The sequence below is a fragment of the Lontra canadensis genome, unplaced genomic scaffold, assembly GCF_010015895.1.
Source record: "Lontra canadensis isolate GAN:19392208 unplaced genomic scaffold, GSC_riverotter_1.0 scaffold98, whole genome shotgun sequence".
Taxonomy (NCBI): domain Eukaryota; kingdom Metazoa; phylum Chordata; class Mammalia; order Carnivora; family Mustelidae; genus Lontra; species Lontra canadensis.
The window spans coordinates 2,151,869-2,170,097 of NW_022631092.1; positions in this window are offsets into that span (position 1 = coordinate 2,151,869).

The window sequence follows — 18,229 nt, forward strand, 5'->3', positions numbered from 1 at the left end:
TCTCTAAAAGAAAAAATAGGGTAAAAAGCAAAATACAGAAGAGTGTACAAAGTATGATTTCTCCTGCAAACACACACATTCATTTACCTAATGATTACTTACTAAGCATCTGCTATGTGCCAGGCACTGGCTGTGCAGCTATGAACAAAACAAACGAAATCCCTGCCCACAGGAGCTCAATGAGAGATAGGCAATAATCCTGGTAAGTCAATACCATGCATAAAATAGGGGAAGGTGATGAGTCTTACAGCAAAAACTAATGCAGGGACAAGTGATGGAAAGTGCTGGGATGTGAGACATGCTCGGACTGAGTGGTAAGAGAAGGCCTCACAGAGAAACCCAAGGCAGGTAAGAAATTAAGCCACATGGGTATCTGGAAGAAGAGCAGCCAGGCATAGAGAATAAGGTGATGCAAAGGCCCTGGGGTAAGGATGTCTGGCATGGTCAAGGGAAGCAAGGAGGCAGTGTGCCTAGAACAGGGGAAGGTATGAAAGAGATTAGCAGAAGAGGCCAGAGATGCAACCTGCAGTTCCTGGGCTAAGGGTCTCGGGGGTTCACACACTGTACACCTTTTATACCTTGTATATGGTTATAAGGACTGGCTTTTGTTCTAAGTGACCCAGAGCCCCAAGAGGGAATTCAGCAGAGGCACAAAGTGATTTATATTTCAACAGAATTATATAAAGATGTGGCTGACAGAATCATAGACCATTTGTTTTCTTCTTTATAGTTTTCTATATTTAAAAAGTATTAAATGTTAATTTAAGAATCAAATGGAAGTGGGTGCTACATTACAAAGATGGGTGGACAAGGAGAAGCTCAAGGAGGCAGGTCTATCTTAGTCAAACAAGCAGGGGGCCTGTCCTGAAGGAGGACATTCCCCTCCAGGACATTTCCCTGTGGAGTTAGTTTGTGTTATGGGGGAAAAGTGTTCTTGGTCAAATGGGTCTGGAAAACTCTGGACAATTACGACTTCTCAGCATCTTTCAAATACTACCATCCAAGTGCGAGGAGGAAGATGCAGTGCTTCCCAAGTTTATTTGACCCCAAAGCCCCCCCCCTTTTTTTTTCATTTTAATGAATCATCTCTAGGATTCCATGGAATACACTTTGCTAAATGCTGCTGGGGGTAAGAAGGGTCTTAAGTGAGGTCATGGCATATAGTTAGCTCACTTGGGCAGTGGTCAGGGGAATCCGCTGGTGAGACAAGGCAAGGTGTAAGGAGGTCTGAGAGCTTACTGCCCTGTCACATACACAAGGTGCTCTTCCGGGCTAACATGCCCTTCTGCTCAAAGACAGTGATTTGAAAACCAGATGCCCCTGCACCTGGAGACTCAGTGGGCTCCACTGGAAGGAAGCATGCTGATGCAGCAGAGTAACAGTTGATATTTTTGGTTCAGAGTGACAGCACCATCTGCTGTTGCCCAGAGACCCAGCCTACCAACGTCCTCCCTGGGCATTAACTGGAGGGCAGCTGCAAGAGACAGAGTGGACAAACAGGACTATCAGGTGGGGAGGAGATGGCCAGGTGGAGGATTACACAAGCCCACATCACCTTGGACCTGTTAATATTAACTCGATCTCCAGCCTGGGGGAGCAGAAGCAATCTCCAAAGTCACTGCCCTGATAAATATTGTTTTGCTCATCTTATTGGCTAGGTCCTCAGGGATTCTCTCTCGGCCTTAGACTGTGATCCTGCCGAGTCCCCTGTAAGTATGAAGCTTTAATCCCCTATGTTGACATGTTAGGAAACATTCCGCCCATGGGATGGGGCGGTATCTGGTTATAGACCAAGTGGGAGCAGAAACCCAGCAGAAGCAATGTGAATGGCCAAACAAAGGGCTCCAGGACAATTGTTATCTTCAGCCATTTCAATAATTGTGCCATCAAAGCCACTTCTAGGAGTAGATTTCTTCCAGGTGGGCACCCCCTGTCTTGGTTTCCAGATACTTTTTTTGACTCCTAGCATTGTTCACATAAACTGAACTTACGAAAAAGTAGATTCAGTCAACTGATCACTCTTTCACTCAATCATCTTACCCTAAGTTAATCATTTATCCAACCATCCTGTACTAAATGGCAACCCCATGCCAGCCCAGGGCCCCACACTGTGCTATGTGTAAATTCCATGTAAAGTCAATACATAACTTTTAATTGCGAACTCCTTTGTAAAGAAGCAAGGGCTTTATAAATATTCTACCGCACTTCTGTGTATTTGGAGGATTGTCTTCAGAGTCAAAAAGGATGTTGGGACAGATTGCACTGCACATGGATGCCTGATGGAAGGCATAGGAAACCTGAAATCCAGGCCATGCTACACTTGCCAAGAGGAGACATCCACCTGGTCTAAGAGGTGTCCTTTTTAATTGACACAAAGATGCTAATACTTCAGAGAGCATGTGATAAAAATGAGCATAGTAAAATATTTTTAATTGAACCTAGGTGGTTGATTTAAAGTGTACACTGTATACACAAAGTAAAAATCTTTCTACTTTATGTTTTAAAACTGTCATAATAAAATGTGAAGGTGGGGTGGAATGTCATTCTCAGCCAAGTTATGCATGGGCCAGAGAGATGCTGTTATGGGTTAAATTGTGCCCCCCTCAAAAATGTATATGTTGAAGATCTGACCCCCTGTACCTCGGCATGTGACTTCATTTGGAGATAGGATCTTCATAGAGGAGAGCAACTTAAAATGAGATTAGAGTGGGCCCTAATCCAATATGATGGGTATCTTTTTAAAAAGGGGAAATTTGGTCACTGGAACATGAGAATAAAGGGAAGACAGTTTGAAGATACAGCAAGAATACCATGTGAGCAAGAAGACGGTCAATCCACAAGCCCAGGAGAGAAGGTTAGAACAGATCCTTCCCTCACAGCCCTCAGAAGAAACCAACATTGCCAACAGCTTGATTTCAGACTTCCGGCCTCCACAACTGTGAGATAATAAATTTCATTTGTTTTGGGAGCCCACATTGTGGTACTTAATTGTGAAAACCCTAGCAGACTAATGCAGGTGGTTTTTCTTATTCTGCATTGAAAGAGCCACCCCCCCAAAGTCTAGCAGAGACTTGATCTTCACCTTGAACACCTAGAGGAAGCACAAATGTAAAGAGAGCTTGGGGCTGTGGGGAGACGTCCTACTATGGGGTTTGGGTTGTTGGGAACTGACCATAAGCTAATGTTTCCCTTAGAAAGGAGTGATGATGATGGGAAGTCATTGCCCATTGGTGTCTAAAGACCAGCTAATTTCCAATAATGGGGCTATAAGCAAAGAGTTTTGCCAATTTTGGCTTATGACATCCCACACTATTCCACAAATAAAGACACAAGACAGGGTTGTTTTTTAAAAAAATGCACAGGAACCCCAGAAACCAGGCATGGCAACCAGGGAAAAGAGATGTTAGAGCCTGGTTCTGTTCCCAGGTACATCATCTTGGGTAAGCCCCTTGAACTCAATTTTCTAATTCACAAAGACCCAGGTTTTGGGGATTGAACTCAATTTTCTAATTCACAAAGACCCAGGTTTTGGGGAAGATGAAGGTGTTACATGTAAAGCTTTAAGCACATAGTAAGTGCTCATGAAATGGAGGCAAAAAGTCAGAGACAAGATCAAGATAAGCCCCATGAGGACTAATAAACAGGCTCAAAGGCTTGTTTGTATAACAAACAAATGGCTGCAGGTGAAGGTCAGCAAGACTGTGGATGACAGAATCAATACTCAGCTGATATCAGGTGTTTTTCCATATTAGACACTACAAGAATTGACTAGCTTATTGTCAATCCTGACAGAATGTGTGTTGGACTAGAAAGAACACTTGCTCATGAGGCAAGAGAAAGAATTCTAATTCTCACTTTCCTCTGGACTATGTAAACCTTGGTAAATCTCTGCTACCTCTCCCAACCTCTACTTCCCCAGCTATGAAATGAGAGTATTGCCTAGACTGAAAATGACAAACATGTAGCCATGCATAATATCTTCTGCTCTCATATCTACACAGACAAGACAAGTCAACAGTGGCCTTATTTTCATCTCATTTAGACACAGCCTCAGAATCCTCCTCAAGATGAGATTCTGGGAATCACTATGATCGATCCAAGATGGCAGCTTGGATGGAAACCATTTACTGTCCTGTCCAAATGATTTCTAAAATGCTTTCTAGTTCCTCTGCTTGCCCAGCCTGATCCCTTTCTAAGAACAGAGATGACTTCATCTTGCATCTTTCAAGACTCTCATGTGGCAATTGTCTGAGACCTTTCACTGTCTGGCGTCTTACATTTTAACTTGTCCATCTGCTTCAGTTCTTCTTCTCCCAGACCCAATGTCCAACAACCTCAGCAGGGTCCTAGATCTGCGTGTCTCTGTTATTTGAAGTCACCTGGCTTCCTCTGCCCATGCCCAGGACAGCCCTGGTTAATGAAGGCGCTCTCATCCAGAAAGAGGGAGTCTCAAAGGTCTTCTGAATTCAGTCGCTCTGGCAGCACTTACCAATTGCTTAAAATTCATGTGTCATCTCATCACATGAAAATATGTCCAAAGATACTCTAGAAGAAAAGACTAAACCAAGACTAGCTCTGTGTGTGTGTGTGTGTGTGTGTGTGTGTGTGTGTGTTTTGACAGGAACCAGCTCCATATGAATAGCCCTCTTTCCAAACTCTAATTAAGCCTTCCAACCACCTTTCCAATTCTCATCTAACCCCAACAGCCGTCTTAGAATGTACCTGTCCTCAGGAAGCCATCTATTACGGTAGAACGCTGATCAGAGTGTCACATAGTTTTCCACGCCAAGCCTGCCTCAGTCTCAGCAAACCCCTTGCTTTTGAATGAGCTCCTCGATCTTTCCTGGGCTCATCTGCAAAACAGGACCACTGCCTCTTCATAGGGTCACTCTAGTATACAGCACATATTCTACCACATAGAAGACATTAAACAAATCAATAAGATAGACAGCTCCCCTTGCATGTGTCACTATCATTAATAGTACCACATCAATATTGAGCTGTTGGACCTCCAGCTTCTGCTTAGGAATCAAGACTCTGCTGATGCCCTGGAGAAGTGTGAAAGGGAGCAAAGGCCCATGAAAAAACGGGAGGAAGGCAGCATGACTGCAGTGGAAACTGAGCCCATGGGCCACCACTCAGAGCTTGCTCAGCCAGCATCTCCTCTGCCTCCTGTGCAGTTGCCCACATTCTGTCCATCCTTCATGGTCCTGGTCAGGTTTATATCCTTCCAGGAGCTTCCACTGAGTACTTACATCTCTATTCTGTCTGGTGGAGGAAGCTTAATCTTAGTCAACTCTAGTTAAATTCTGTTAGTTTAGTATAAACTTTGTCAACTCAATATTCTTTCATCAATTTAGGGTTTCCCCAATTCAGAGTTGCAGACTCCCCAATACCCAACCCAGAGGTATTTGAGTATGAAGATAATAGGCATCCATGGTCTCAAGGGAGGCAATCCTCTTGAAGGCAGCAATGAGGTCACCCTGAAACCCCTCTCAGCGCCCACCCAGGGTTAAGTACAGTGCCTCTGAAGCAGATGGATGGATGGATGGATGGATGGATGGATGGGAAGATGGAAAAACACTTTCCCTGCAGAATGTGGCCTCCATCTTTCCCCCTTAGCCTCTCTGACAGTGTAGCAAAGCCACACTCCATGGCCAAGTTGGGTCAACAAGTCCTGTTTCTCTAGTTTCGCACAGACCAGTGAGCACCGCACATTGTGCACCCAAAAGATACAGGAGCAGTGGGCTAAGGGCTGGAACATTTGCCTAAGCAGGGCACAACCTGCCCTTTCTGTGTGTTTCTGCCTCCCTGAACACCCGAATCAGTTGGTGATGTTGCCTATCCTCTCTTCTCCTCAGCTGAGGACAGCTGTCCACAGGGGCCTACCTGGAGGGTTGTGGATATATCAGACTCCTGTACCTGGCCTGTAAGTAAAAATCTCCTTCTCCTAGCCTCACATCTGGCCCCCATGGCTCCCAGTTAGTTCCTGAGGCATAGCTTTCTCTGTACAGTTAAGGCTGTGGTCTGGGGTAGGATATGGGGAGGGAACAGAGCAGTGCCACAGGATCTGTGACTTACCTGTAGGTGAGTCTTATCATAGAGAGTCACCTTGTTCAGAGATAGGGAGCCAGTGAAGGAAAAAATCAAGGTTCTGGGGCAGCAAAGCTAGACTCGAATGTGCTGGCTCAGTTACTGGCTAGGTGTAGACTTTGAACAAGCCACTCCACCTCCCTGGGACTCAACATTTTGCAAGGGTTGGTTGCAAAAATTAAATAGAGCATCACTCAGAGTATTGGTTCAAAGCATGAGACTTCTCAAAGACACTGCATAGAAGGGTGTGGGAAACTGGAGCATCGCTGATGAGACACCCAGAGGTTAGCAAAGCCAGGGAGCTCTTGCCTGCCCAGAGCTGAAGGAGTGAAGGAAAGAAATGGTGAGAGCAGGAACCATGGAGGTGGCACTATCTGGAAGGACCCAAGATGGTGGAAGGACGCAGCTGCTCCAAGGGATGGAGCTGAAGTAAGGAACCTCTCTCTCTTCCCGCCCAGCAGTCCCACCCACTACCAAGCCCAAGAAGTCAGGGGCCTGGACAGCCAGGCAGAGAGCCTGGCAATACAGTCCATCAGTCTCTCGGGGCACAAAACACAACAGATAAGGGCAGACCGTGCAAGTGTGCAGAATGCTAGCAAAGAACAGCCCACAGAAAAGACAGCCCTAACAGAAATAGGAACAGCCAACTTCCACTGAGCGCTTGCTACATGCCCTGAGCACACACGCTATTTAGTTGAACTTTGACTGGCAAAAAGTTTAGCCTGAGCATATAAGCACTCCCTGCAATGGAACTTGTATTATTGGCTTCATGGAATTTCCCACTGATCTAGAAGGCAAATTCAGATTCCGGACTTTTTTTTTTTAAGAAATGGGGGATCAGTGACCCCTCCCACCCCTCCTCCTAACTCCAGGTTTTCCTTAGCAACTTTTTTGGAATGGAAGTGTGTATTTTACCAAATCATAAGGCACAGGGGCTCCAAAGATGGGGAGACCTGAAAACAGCAGAGGACAGTGGGGTGGGGGTAGACTAGTGTCTACCCCTGCCCAGCCTGACAGACACAGCACCCTGATCCCCAGGGTAGGGCCTAGATTTCATGGAAAACCCAGGAGCTCCCTCTCTTTCCTTCTCTTAGGGAGCCTACCTAACCCTTCCCCACCCACCCCTCTCTCTCTAGACCAGGCGACCAGCTTCTCCCATTCCATGGTGACAAACACCCCTGTTCCCGTGCTCACAGGACAGGGAAGTCAGCCACGGGACAAGGGCAGGCCCAATCAGTCCCAAGTACAAATTCTGAAGGAAGAGTCTGGTTGTCCTGAGTCAGGTGCCCATTCCCAGTCAATCAGCATGGCTGGAGGTGGGAGGTCATGCGCAGGAGCGAATTTACAATGGCAACAGAAAATGCATACAAATACACTGTACAATATGGAAAGTGTAAGAGGAAAGGGGAACAACCTGCACGGAAAAAAATGAATTTTAAAAGGTCTCAACATTTAGATAGCTATATTGCATCCTGATTTAAGAGATTCACTTTTTTTTAAAGATTTTATTTATTTATTTGACAGAGAGAAATCACAAGTAGGCAGAGAGGCAGGCGGAGAGAGAGGAGGAGGAAGCAGGCTCCCCACCAAGCAAAAAGCCCGATGCAGGACTCGATCCCAGACCCCGAGATCATGACCCGAGCCGAAGGCAGAGGCTTAACCCACTGAGCCACCCAGGCGCCCTAAAAGATTCACTTTTAGAAAGAGATGTTTGCCCTCAAATTAATAGTTCTTATTGAAATTCCATCTGGATTTTTTTCATTTGTAATAGTTCCTAAAGTTCATCTAGGCAAATAAATCCACAAAAAGAGCTGATAATTTTTTAAAAAGAAAACAAAGTGATTTGCCTTGCACAATATCTAATGTATGATTAAAATTGCAATAATTAAAACTGTATGGTACTGGCAGAAAAATAGGTAAGTATATGCAAAGAACAATAGTAAATGTGCAGAAAAATCTGTGATAAATGGACTTTTAGAAAGAACAGTGATAGCTCTTCAAATCCGTGGGGAAACTGTAGTTTCATCCATAAATGCTATCAGATAGCGGTCTGTTTGGGGAAAAGGTTATTCGTATACTCATGCCACATGCAAATTTAATTCCAAATAGATTACAGAGCTAAACATAGAATTATAAAATAAAAAAAAAACTCAAAGAAAAAATGGATATGTGTGGTTTTTTAACCATCTTGGGACGGGAAAAAGTTTCTTCTGCCTCCCAGTGTTGGCAGATCAGAGCACATAAAATATTAAAACTTCTTGATGATGGTGCATCTGCCTTCTGCTTAGGTCATGATCCCAGAGTCCTGGGATCGAGCCCCATGTTGGGGTCCCAGCTCAGTAGGGAACCTGCTTCTCCTTCTGCCTCTGCCCTCCCCCCACTCATGCATTTCTCTCCCTCTCTCTCCCAAATAAATAAATAATCTTTAAAAAAAAAAAAAAAACTTCAAGAGAAAATTTTGCAGCATCTATGCCTGGCAAAGCCTCACTATTTGTTACGTACTTAAAAATTCCTGCAGCCTGGGGCGCCTGGGTGGTTCAGTCGTTAAGCATCTGCCTCCAGCTCAGGTCCTGATCCCAAGGTCCTGGGATTGAGCCCTGCATCGGTCTCCTTGCTTGACAGGAAACCTGCTTCTCCCTCTCCCACTCCTCCTGCTTGTGTTCCCCCTCTCACTGTCTCTCTCTCCATCAAATAAATACATAAAATCTTAAAAAAAAAAAGAATTTCCTGCAACCTAATCAAGGGGGAAAAAGACAATTGAATGACAACAAAACAGTACAACAAAAGCTGGTGTCTTATTTCCATCTATTAAACAATCAAAAATAAAGGATACCAATATCCAACCACATATCCAGCACGACAGAGTAATTTGACCCAGAGTTTGCAGGAACATTATGGCTTCAGACCTTTTGGATGGCGCATTGGTACTATCTAGAACAATTTCAAATATGCATGCCAAATTCATAAATGAACTCTCCAAAATCACTCACATTTGGATTTATATACGAAGATGTTCACGCAGCATTTTTAAACAGCAGGAAAAAAATCAACACCTATTGACAGAGGCTGATTTAATAACTTACAGTAAGTGAATCCTTCCTATGCAATATATGTAACCATTGAAATAATGGAACGGGGAGAGCCTACTGACAAATTAGTAAAAGACAACTATCATGTATCATATTAAAAAGCAAGTGATGGAACAATTTGCAAGATATAGTTCCACTTCATTTTGAAGTATGCATTTATAATTATTCATACATATAGCTATGTTCTGTGTATAAATATCACATATTCAATTCATATATAGACCCAAACAAGGAAAAAAGTTCTAGACCAACACACAACAAATTCTTAAAACTGATTACCTCTGGGAAATGGGATTGGTGGAACAGGTGGGGGCTGAATCGTTATATTGTGAATATTATATTTGAAGTAGAATTTATTATTATAACTAAAATCTAAAGAAGCCTGAAGGATACAGCTAGAACTTTTTTCCCCTAACACCTATAGTTTTACCAAACACCAGCTGCGTTTCACCCACCATGTGCTCCCATCAAGGGTCACACGGTTCCGGAGCCAGGATTCGAACCCAGGTCCACCTAATTCCAAAGCCTATGTCTTACCCCAGGACTCTCAATGGAGAAGGGGTGCCACGCCCTGCTGGACCGGGTGACCGTGCTCTGTGTCTCTATTTATCCAGGATGGTGCAGCCCACTCTGTTCTTCTGGCTCCTGGTGGCCAGGCTGGGTCCTCATGCCTACGGCCAGGGGCTCCTGACCAAGATATTCACCCAACCTCAGCGAACCTGTTGGCGCCCCCAGCCTTCCTGAACAATTCCCACTTTGCCTTCAGCCTGTACAGGCGGATGGTGGCTGCAAACCCAGGCAAGAACATCGTCTTCTCCCCACTGAGCTTCTCCATCCCCCTCACCCTGCTGGCTCTCCAGGCCGGGCCGGCAGCATGTACCCAGGTCCTGAAGGCTCTGGGTTTTCCCCTCGCCCAGGTCCCAGGCAGTGGGGTCCATGCGCTCTACAGTCAGCGACTCCTTGCCTCCCTGCCGTCCCTTGCCGCATGCCAGCCACACATGGGCAACATCCTGTTTGTGGACGAGAGGCAGCACCTGGCACAAAGGTTTGTTGACATCGTGCAGAACCTGTACGGCACAGAGGTCTTCCTCATCCCCTTCAGGAACAAGCGGGTAGCCAGGGAGCAGATGGACCACTTCGCCAGCAAGATGACCCACTACGAGATCAGGAAGCTGGCCCAGGAGTTGACCCCGGACACTGTCTTGATTCTGGCCAACTATATTTTCTTTAAAGGTAAGAAATTCTCTAATGATTATTTAGGTCCCCCTACAGTTTGCTGCAAAGTTCATCTGTCTTTTGTCCAAGAGGAATATTTCTGGTCCCCTCCCACTGTCTTCCTGCCTTTCCAAGAATTCTACCGCTTAATTCTTCTCACCCCTGTACCTGCAGGCCCTCCCTCTTCTGGTACCTTCTCCTGAACATTCCAGGTCCTTCTCAGGCCGGAGCCTTACTACCACCAAAATTCAGGTCAGGGTGCTCCCCCGCAGACCAGCTACATAATTTTTGTGTTTCACAGTGAATGCATATGTGGGACCCTTGTTCAAATACCGCTTTTCAAGTTGGCGACTACAGAGCATGAAGCTACATTCAGGGCCCTGGTGACACTGTGTCGCACGTCCCTGAAGCCAGCCCTGCCCATGCAGGCTATCCCAGCTCGGCTCCCATGCCACCAAACACAAGTCTTTCTTCTGGGCCCCGGGCTCATCCCAAAGTGTTTTGTAAGCTGCTTCCCATCCTTCCTCAAAAAGAAACTCCTTGTTGAGCTGGGGGTCTGTCCTTCTGTGTCCAGCCGGCATTGCTACGTTTCCCTCTATTTTGTGGACTCTCCTTCCTGACACTCTCCTTTTGTGGACTTGGCATGGCTTTCATGGTTCTCCTACCTCTTCTGCCATTTTTGTGTCTCTCCTTCTCATATGGAGCCTGGTAAGGATGGCATTCTACAGAGTTCTTCCTCAGTCATCTTCCTGGGGCAAGCGTGGTTCTCCCATGGGACCTACCCCTCCCGCACTCTGGACATTTGCACACGAAGAAATTAATGGTCCTCATTAATGGCCCTCTCCCCCCTCCTCCTTCTGCTGCACAGGCTTTCTCATGCCCCAGACCCATTCCTGCCACCGGGCCTTTGCACATACCATCCCCTCTCTCTGGAATAGTCTCCCTGTCATGCCATCACTCTCTCACCCTGCTGCGTCTTTCCTCCGTATCACCTTCTTTGGGAGGCTCGCCCCTCCCCTGGCATTTCCTGTCTCCCCGATTTTTCTCTTCCCTTGTTCCCACTGTACGGAAGCTCCCCTCCAACAACAGTATCTTGTGCGTGACTGTGGTGCCCCCACCAAGAACAGTGCCTGGCGCACAGCAGCCCCTCCTGAACCACCTCTGACACCCAGTCCCCTCTTCCCTGAATGCTGGTGGGGTCCTCTCTCTTGCCAGGGATGTGAAAAGTCCTCTTTGACTGGAAGCTCTCTGAGATCAGACGCTTCTCAGTGAGTGAGGGGGTCAAAGTCCTGGTGCCCATGATGCAGCGGCCAGGCTGGCTCCCGCTCCAGCATTTCTACCACCTGCACAGCTATGTCCTCCACCTGCCTTGCACCTGTCATACCACTGCTGGTTTCATCCTGCCCGACGTGGGCAAGACCAGGGACACAGAAGAGGCTCTGATGAGAGAGAATTTTGATACATTGTCCCGCCCCTTCCCGCTAAGGTAAAACCCCAGCCGTCTCTGCTCCCAATCTCAGTGAGGCCCTCTCAACAGCCACCCTCTCTGTCTCAGCGACTGGGGCACTAGGGCCCTTCTGGGCTCAGGGCCCATGATGAGATGGAGCGGGGGACCGTTCACACCCTCATCACTAGGCAGGATTCAGCCAAACGTTCTCAGAAGTGTAGGAAACCGGTGTGCCCTCACAGCAAAGCACCAGCCCTTCCTCTAAGAAACTGACAGTGCATGTTAGGGTTAGAAGTTAGAAGCACTCAGTTAGAAGCACTGAGCTGTTGCAAAGGACTGAGCAATATCTCACTCAGTTTTACCCAGCATTTCCCAAACGGGATCTGAACAAGCCGTGCATTTTCACATGAGACCTAGAAACAAACTACAGGATCATGGAAACGGTGGTTGGAGAGTGGCCTCCCAGCCACTCACTGAGATACTCTCTGCAGCCCGTGAGTGACCCAGGAAGAGCCAGGACCAGGCCTCTCTACACCTGGTCATGGCTTCCCAGCCACCCGCACTTCCCTTCCCTCTCCTTTGCCATGCCCTCGATCAACTCACTTGCTCTGCTGAGGTACTTGAGGTCTCTGCTGCTCCAAGTGTGGCCTGTGAAGCAGCCACCATGGCTCTCTCCAGGGGTTTGTCAGAAACAGAGAGGGGGTGGGGACCGTCCCACACCTCCTGACTCAGGGTCTTTAGTTTAACAAGACCTCAAGGGATTCACGAGCGCATTGAAGACTGGGGACCCCGCCCTGGGCTCCAGGCAAGTCCCGCTGTGTCCGGTCCATCTTCGAGATCCGCAGCCATTACAGATCACCAAGGGCTGTCTTGCAATGCGCCTTCTCAACAGCCTCCATTCTGTCTCGGCACATCATGGGCCAGATGGCTCTTCACCGAGGTGGGGGAGGGAGGGGGAGGGGAGGGGGAGGGGAGGGGAGAGAGGAGTTGGGGGCACTCTGAGGAGACTGCTGGCCCACTGGGCCGTGGAGACAGGGAGGCCAAGGCAGATGCAGTCTCGGCACTCAGTCTCCCTGCGGCCATGACCCCGGACACCCACGGTTGCCCCCCCGTCCCCAACGGGCAGAGCCCCTGCGTGCTTTTCAGGTGCAGACACGGAAAGGTGAGCCGGGAGGAAAATAGGAAACTCTGGCTCCCAGCCCTGCCCTGAGGCCACCCTCTGGCAGGGACATGGGGCAAGGCTACGTGCGGGGGCCCAAGAGAGACGGACAGACAGACAGCCTCCTAGACGGCAGGGCCCAGTGACAGGCCAGTCTGACAGGCAGCAGCCCAGCCTGAGGACGAGCTTCAGCTGCGAGACGGAATGACTTGGGGAAAATCACTCAGCCTCCTGGGTTCTCCATGTTGTCTCCATGAGAAGTGGGCCGTGGTGGCCCCCAGCTCCCAGAACCACTGTGAGGACCAAATGCAACCACCTTATGAAGTGCCGGGCACAGGTCTGTTCACCGAAGGCACCCAGGAGACGCAGCTGACACGGGTTTTATCGTATTAACCTACAAGCAGCGAGCTTGCTGGCCAGGACCATTCCTGAGGTCAGAGGATTTCAGCTCTGTTCTCCCCTCTCATTGCCCTGAGTAGCGGGAGGAGGCTGTATTTCCCAAAATTCACTTTATCTGGGACCAGCTGGAGCAGATCCTGCGTTCCACGGGCATGCCAGATATATTCAGTTACTGCGCAGGAATCACAGGCGTTTCTCCAGGGTCTCCAGGGTAAGTTAGATGCCCCAGGTGTCTGGGCCATTTATAATGCACCTCTCTTCCTCCTTCTTTCAGGCTGTGTCTGTGCCGTGCCCTGGGTTACACAGGGCTCCCCAGCTGGTGGGGAAGTCAAACATGGAAATGGTTGTATTACAACCCCCCAGGGGCATCCTAACAACAGCTGCTGGGAGGAGAGGGCCGAGCCTCGTTTGGGAGCGAGGGGTAATGCCCCCTTTCCCAAGCTCGCCACAAAGGCAAGTGCCCCTGCTCTGGGGAGCTGGGAGGGGCTGTGGAGAGCACGAGGCCAGGTGTGTTTCCACAATCCGGACCCCTTCCAGGAGGACAGGGGAGTCCCCTCATGGTTCCATAAGAATCAGAGGAGAGCCCCCGGGACTGAGTCCGGAAGTCCTAACATCACTGTGGGATCTTTGGGGAATAGAAAGGGATATTGAGTGGAAATACTAACCAACTTCTGGAAGAAGGTGAGTAGTGGTGGGGGGGTTGGAGTGGGGGTCAGGCAGGACAGGGAGTGGTCCACAGTGAGGTGGCTCTGGCTCCAGAGGAGTCCTGCAAGCCAGTCTAAGATTCTGGGATAGACGCCCTGTAAACTGGAGGAGGAGGGCCACCAGGGGCTCTAAGTAAGGACAGGTTTGCATCTGAGCTCCCAGGAGCTCAGGCCGATGTCCTAAGGAAAAAGATTGCCTGAGGGTCCGAGGGCGGCGGGGAGATGAGTTACCCAGTGACAACACAGACGGGTCTCAGGGAGAGGAAAGGTGGACCATGAGAAGGGTTGAGCAGAAGAGGCATTTGGAGGTGGAAATGCCAGGACTCACAGTCTTGGGGTGAGGAGCCAAGAGAAAGGACACCGGCTCTCTGAGCGGCAAGGGGAAAGCAAAGTGAGGCCAGAGCGCCTTGTGAGCTCACGCAATGGAGGGACAGAGGGGACCCCGCCATAGAGGAGGGACTGTACAAAGCAGGACAGAGAGCCCTCCAACCAAGGGTGCCAAACCCGATGGAGAGAGACAGCATCCTTAATCCCTTTGGTTGAGGACACAGTCTTCGCTGGGGACAGGACATGCCAGGTCATGCATGTCGTCTGGAGGGAAGCAGGAGTCGATTGCAAGTATCCCGCCACAGGCCACAGCCTCTCCACCAGACCTTCCTCCCTGGCAGACAGAGGGTCTGCGCTCAGACTGAGAAGCGGTATGGCCACTTGGGGAGGAGGAGTAGCTCCCGCTAGGCTCAGCGCTCTGAACCTTGGTCCCCACAGGCGGTGCACAGAGCAGAGCTGACCATGGATGAGACAGAAGAAGAGGCAAAGGATACCTCAGCCTTCCGGTTCCTCCCCGGATCCTATTTTCCCCCCTTTCATTTCAACCAACCTTTCCTGCTATTAATGTTTGAAGAAGGCAGCGGCAACATTCTGTTCATGGGGAAAGTGATGAACCCCACAGCAAAGTCATTATCAGGTGACCGGAGGAGCTACCTCCCCTCCCCCTCTACCACCCTGGGCTCCTGAAGAGAAAGGAAGCCAAGAGTGACATTTACTGACCGCACAGCTCATAGGTCTATCTTCTGGTCTCTGCATAAAACCCCTCCCAGTCATTATCCCCGTTGTACAGATTAGCACACCAAGGTCCAAAACAGGTGCACGATCACGAGACAGATTCACTGGCCCAACACCAACGTTTCTGGAAGGATCTGCAGACTTGGATCCCTCTCATGACCTTCTGGCAGCTTCACATCTCTTGCTGGTCCTGGACTTCTTCTTCTGCCTGCCGTCCTCTCGTGCCCTTGCTGCTGGACTGTGGCGGACCTGTGTTCCTTTGGAGAATTGACTCAATAAAGCAGCAAATGACAGCCTTGTGTGTGGGTGTTTTGGTGCCGCTGGGCCAGCAGGCCCCCCGCCCCTGCATGACTTGGGGAGCCCACTGTGAGTGGCCCAGGCACTGTTTGTGTGACATAGAGGGTAGGACTGTCTTACCATCATCCCAAGGGTCCAGCTGGGTTCAAGGTCCCTCCACAAGTCATTGCACAGATACTGTCACTGTCCAGCTACCTCACCACAGTCTCATGTCCTCCCTCTGACACCGTCTCCTTTCTCTCCATCTCGTCCCATTTGGCACCCAACCCCAACAATCCTTCAACCCACTGGGGTACACGAGCCATTGAGCCTACCAGATTCCACCTCCCTCTCTTCCTCCAGCCCTTGCTTCCCCCTTGCCCTGTTTAAATTCCATGACCACTGGACCTTCAGCTCCCTTGCTTTCTCCCTCTTTATCATGCCTGCCTGGCAAAAACCTTCCAATTCTCCCTCTGCTCCAAGCCTACATGGGAACGCCTGACTATAGCTAGGAAAAAAAAAAAAAAAATACAACACATTAATGGGTCTCATCTTACATCCATGATCACTAACCTCAAAAGTGGCCTTGATCCTGGAAACAATCACTCTCCACTCCTAGGCCTTTTATGCTCCCACTGACTTAAGTAAATATTCCATGACTGGGCTTTCATCTTCTCCTCCAAGCTTCCTGCCCCAGGGCACTCTCCGTTGATGACCTCACTTCCTTTTTCACTAGCAAAATATAGGCAATAACCACCTGCCCACCACCAGCAGCTCTGCTCATACCTCTGCCTCCCCTCCTGTTACAATGGAGCACCTGGTCATGGTCTTGGCTGAGGCCCCCCTGCACCTATGCCACTGGTCGTATTTTATCTCACCCACTCAAGGACACCACACCAGCAATCCTGCCCCTCACCCCCTCAATCACAAACCCTCCCTATCTACTACCCTTGTTCTATCAGGATACAAACCTGCTCTTCTTTCTTCCATAAAATGGATGGATGGATGGATGGATGGATGGATGGATTGGATATAGGTATATAGACACCCACAATGCTGATAGATACAGACACAGACATAGATAGAGGTAGAAAGAGAGATAAATATAATCATTTCCTCCTCCATAGACACACCACTGAAGTCTACCAACATAGCGGAGTACCAACAAAAAAGACTATTGATACATACTACAACATAGATAAATGTCAAAAACAATATGTTAAGTGAAAGAAGCCAGACCAAAAAGACTACAGGTTTTGTGATTCCATTTATACAAATCATCCAGAAAAGGAAAAATCATGGAGCCATAAAGCAGATCAATGATTGCCAACACCTAGATATATGAGCAGGAATGATAGCAAAAGGTTTCATGGGATTTGTGTGTGTGTGTGCACACGCGCACGTGCATGTATGACAATGGAAGTACTCCAAAATTGATGACATTGATCTAACTCTAAACTTACTAAAAATCATTGACTCATACACTGTCAGTAGGTGAGTTTTATGGTATAGAAATTATATCTCAATAAAGGTATTTTAAGCAACCCTTTACAGATACATGAAACACTGCATTGAGGAGGAAATTTTAAATGCATATGTTAGCATACATGCTAAAATAATGATGCAGTCATCATCATCAGAAGACATTTAAAAAAGAACCACAAATCAAATGAAACAATGTAGAATAAATAACAAACACAATACAAGTTAATGAAAGAGAAAGCAACATAAAATAAGACAGATTAAGAAAATCCAAAATCGTCTCTTTTGATATACAGTAACATTAACAATTACAATAACATTAACGGTTCTTTGGGTATACAATGGTTATTGGTGAGACTAATCAAGAAAAACAGAAAAGAAGCAAAATAACCAAGGTCAGAATTGAAAAATGGATCATTCCTGTGCATCAGGAACATGCTTAGAAAAAAAGTATGAGTATGTTATAAAAACTGTATATACATAAATTTTCAAAGCTAGAGTAAATGGACAATTTTTTAAAGTCTTGCTTGAATGAATAGGAAGTCTGAATAGTTCTCTAACTGAAAGGAATTAAATCCATGTATGAAACATTTCTCACAAAGAAAACACTAAGCCCAAATGATTTCTCTGGCAGATTCTGCCAAACATTTCAGGAAATAACATCGTCAAATTTACACACTTTTTGTCCAGATTTTAGAGAGACAGAGTACATTTCCCAAATCATTCAATGACGCTGGCATAACACTGAGACCCAGAAGCAGACAGAACCATAGTCGAGGGGCACCTCGCGACTGCTGTGTGCGACACGTTGCATTGATCACCCACTCATCAACACGATAACCCTCTCAGGTGGGCACAATTTTTTACCTCACTTAACGGACCAGAAAATTGAGGTCTGCAGGCAGTCAGGGAGTTGCCAAAGTCACATAATGAGTAATTGCTGGAGTGCCACTGGGGACAGGTTGGACGAATTCCAAAGGCCCTGGCAGTTTCTCTTAATTGTTTCAATGCTAATCTCCTGCCTCCTCTGACCTCAGGGAAGGTGGGAGGTCAGGAAACTTAGTCTCTGAGAAGTAGGGTGACGTCCAAGGTCACAGAACAAGTTGGTGACAGAACAAGGGGCAGGCTGGGAATGTGCCCCAGACCCCTGCAAAGGGACCTGCAGAACCATCCCCTGCTCCTGCGACTTTTTCAAGCTACTGTCAAGTAGACCACACGTGAACTGATAGGGGGCGTTCCCAGCACCACTCCACACCAGGCCAACCTCCTGGGCCCAGCAATCTGTGGGATCGAGACTGGAGTG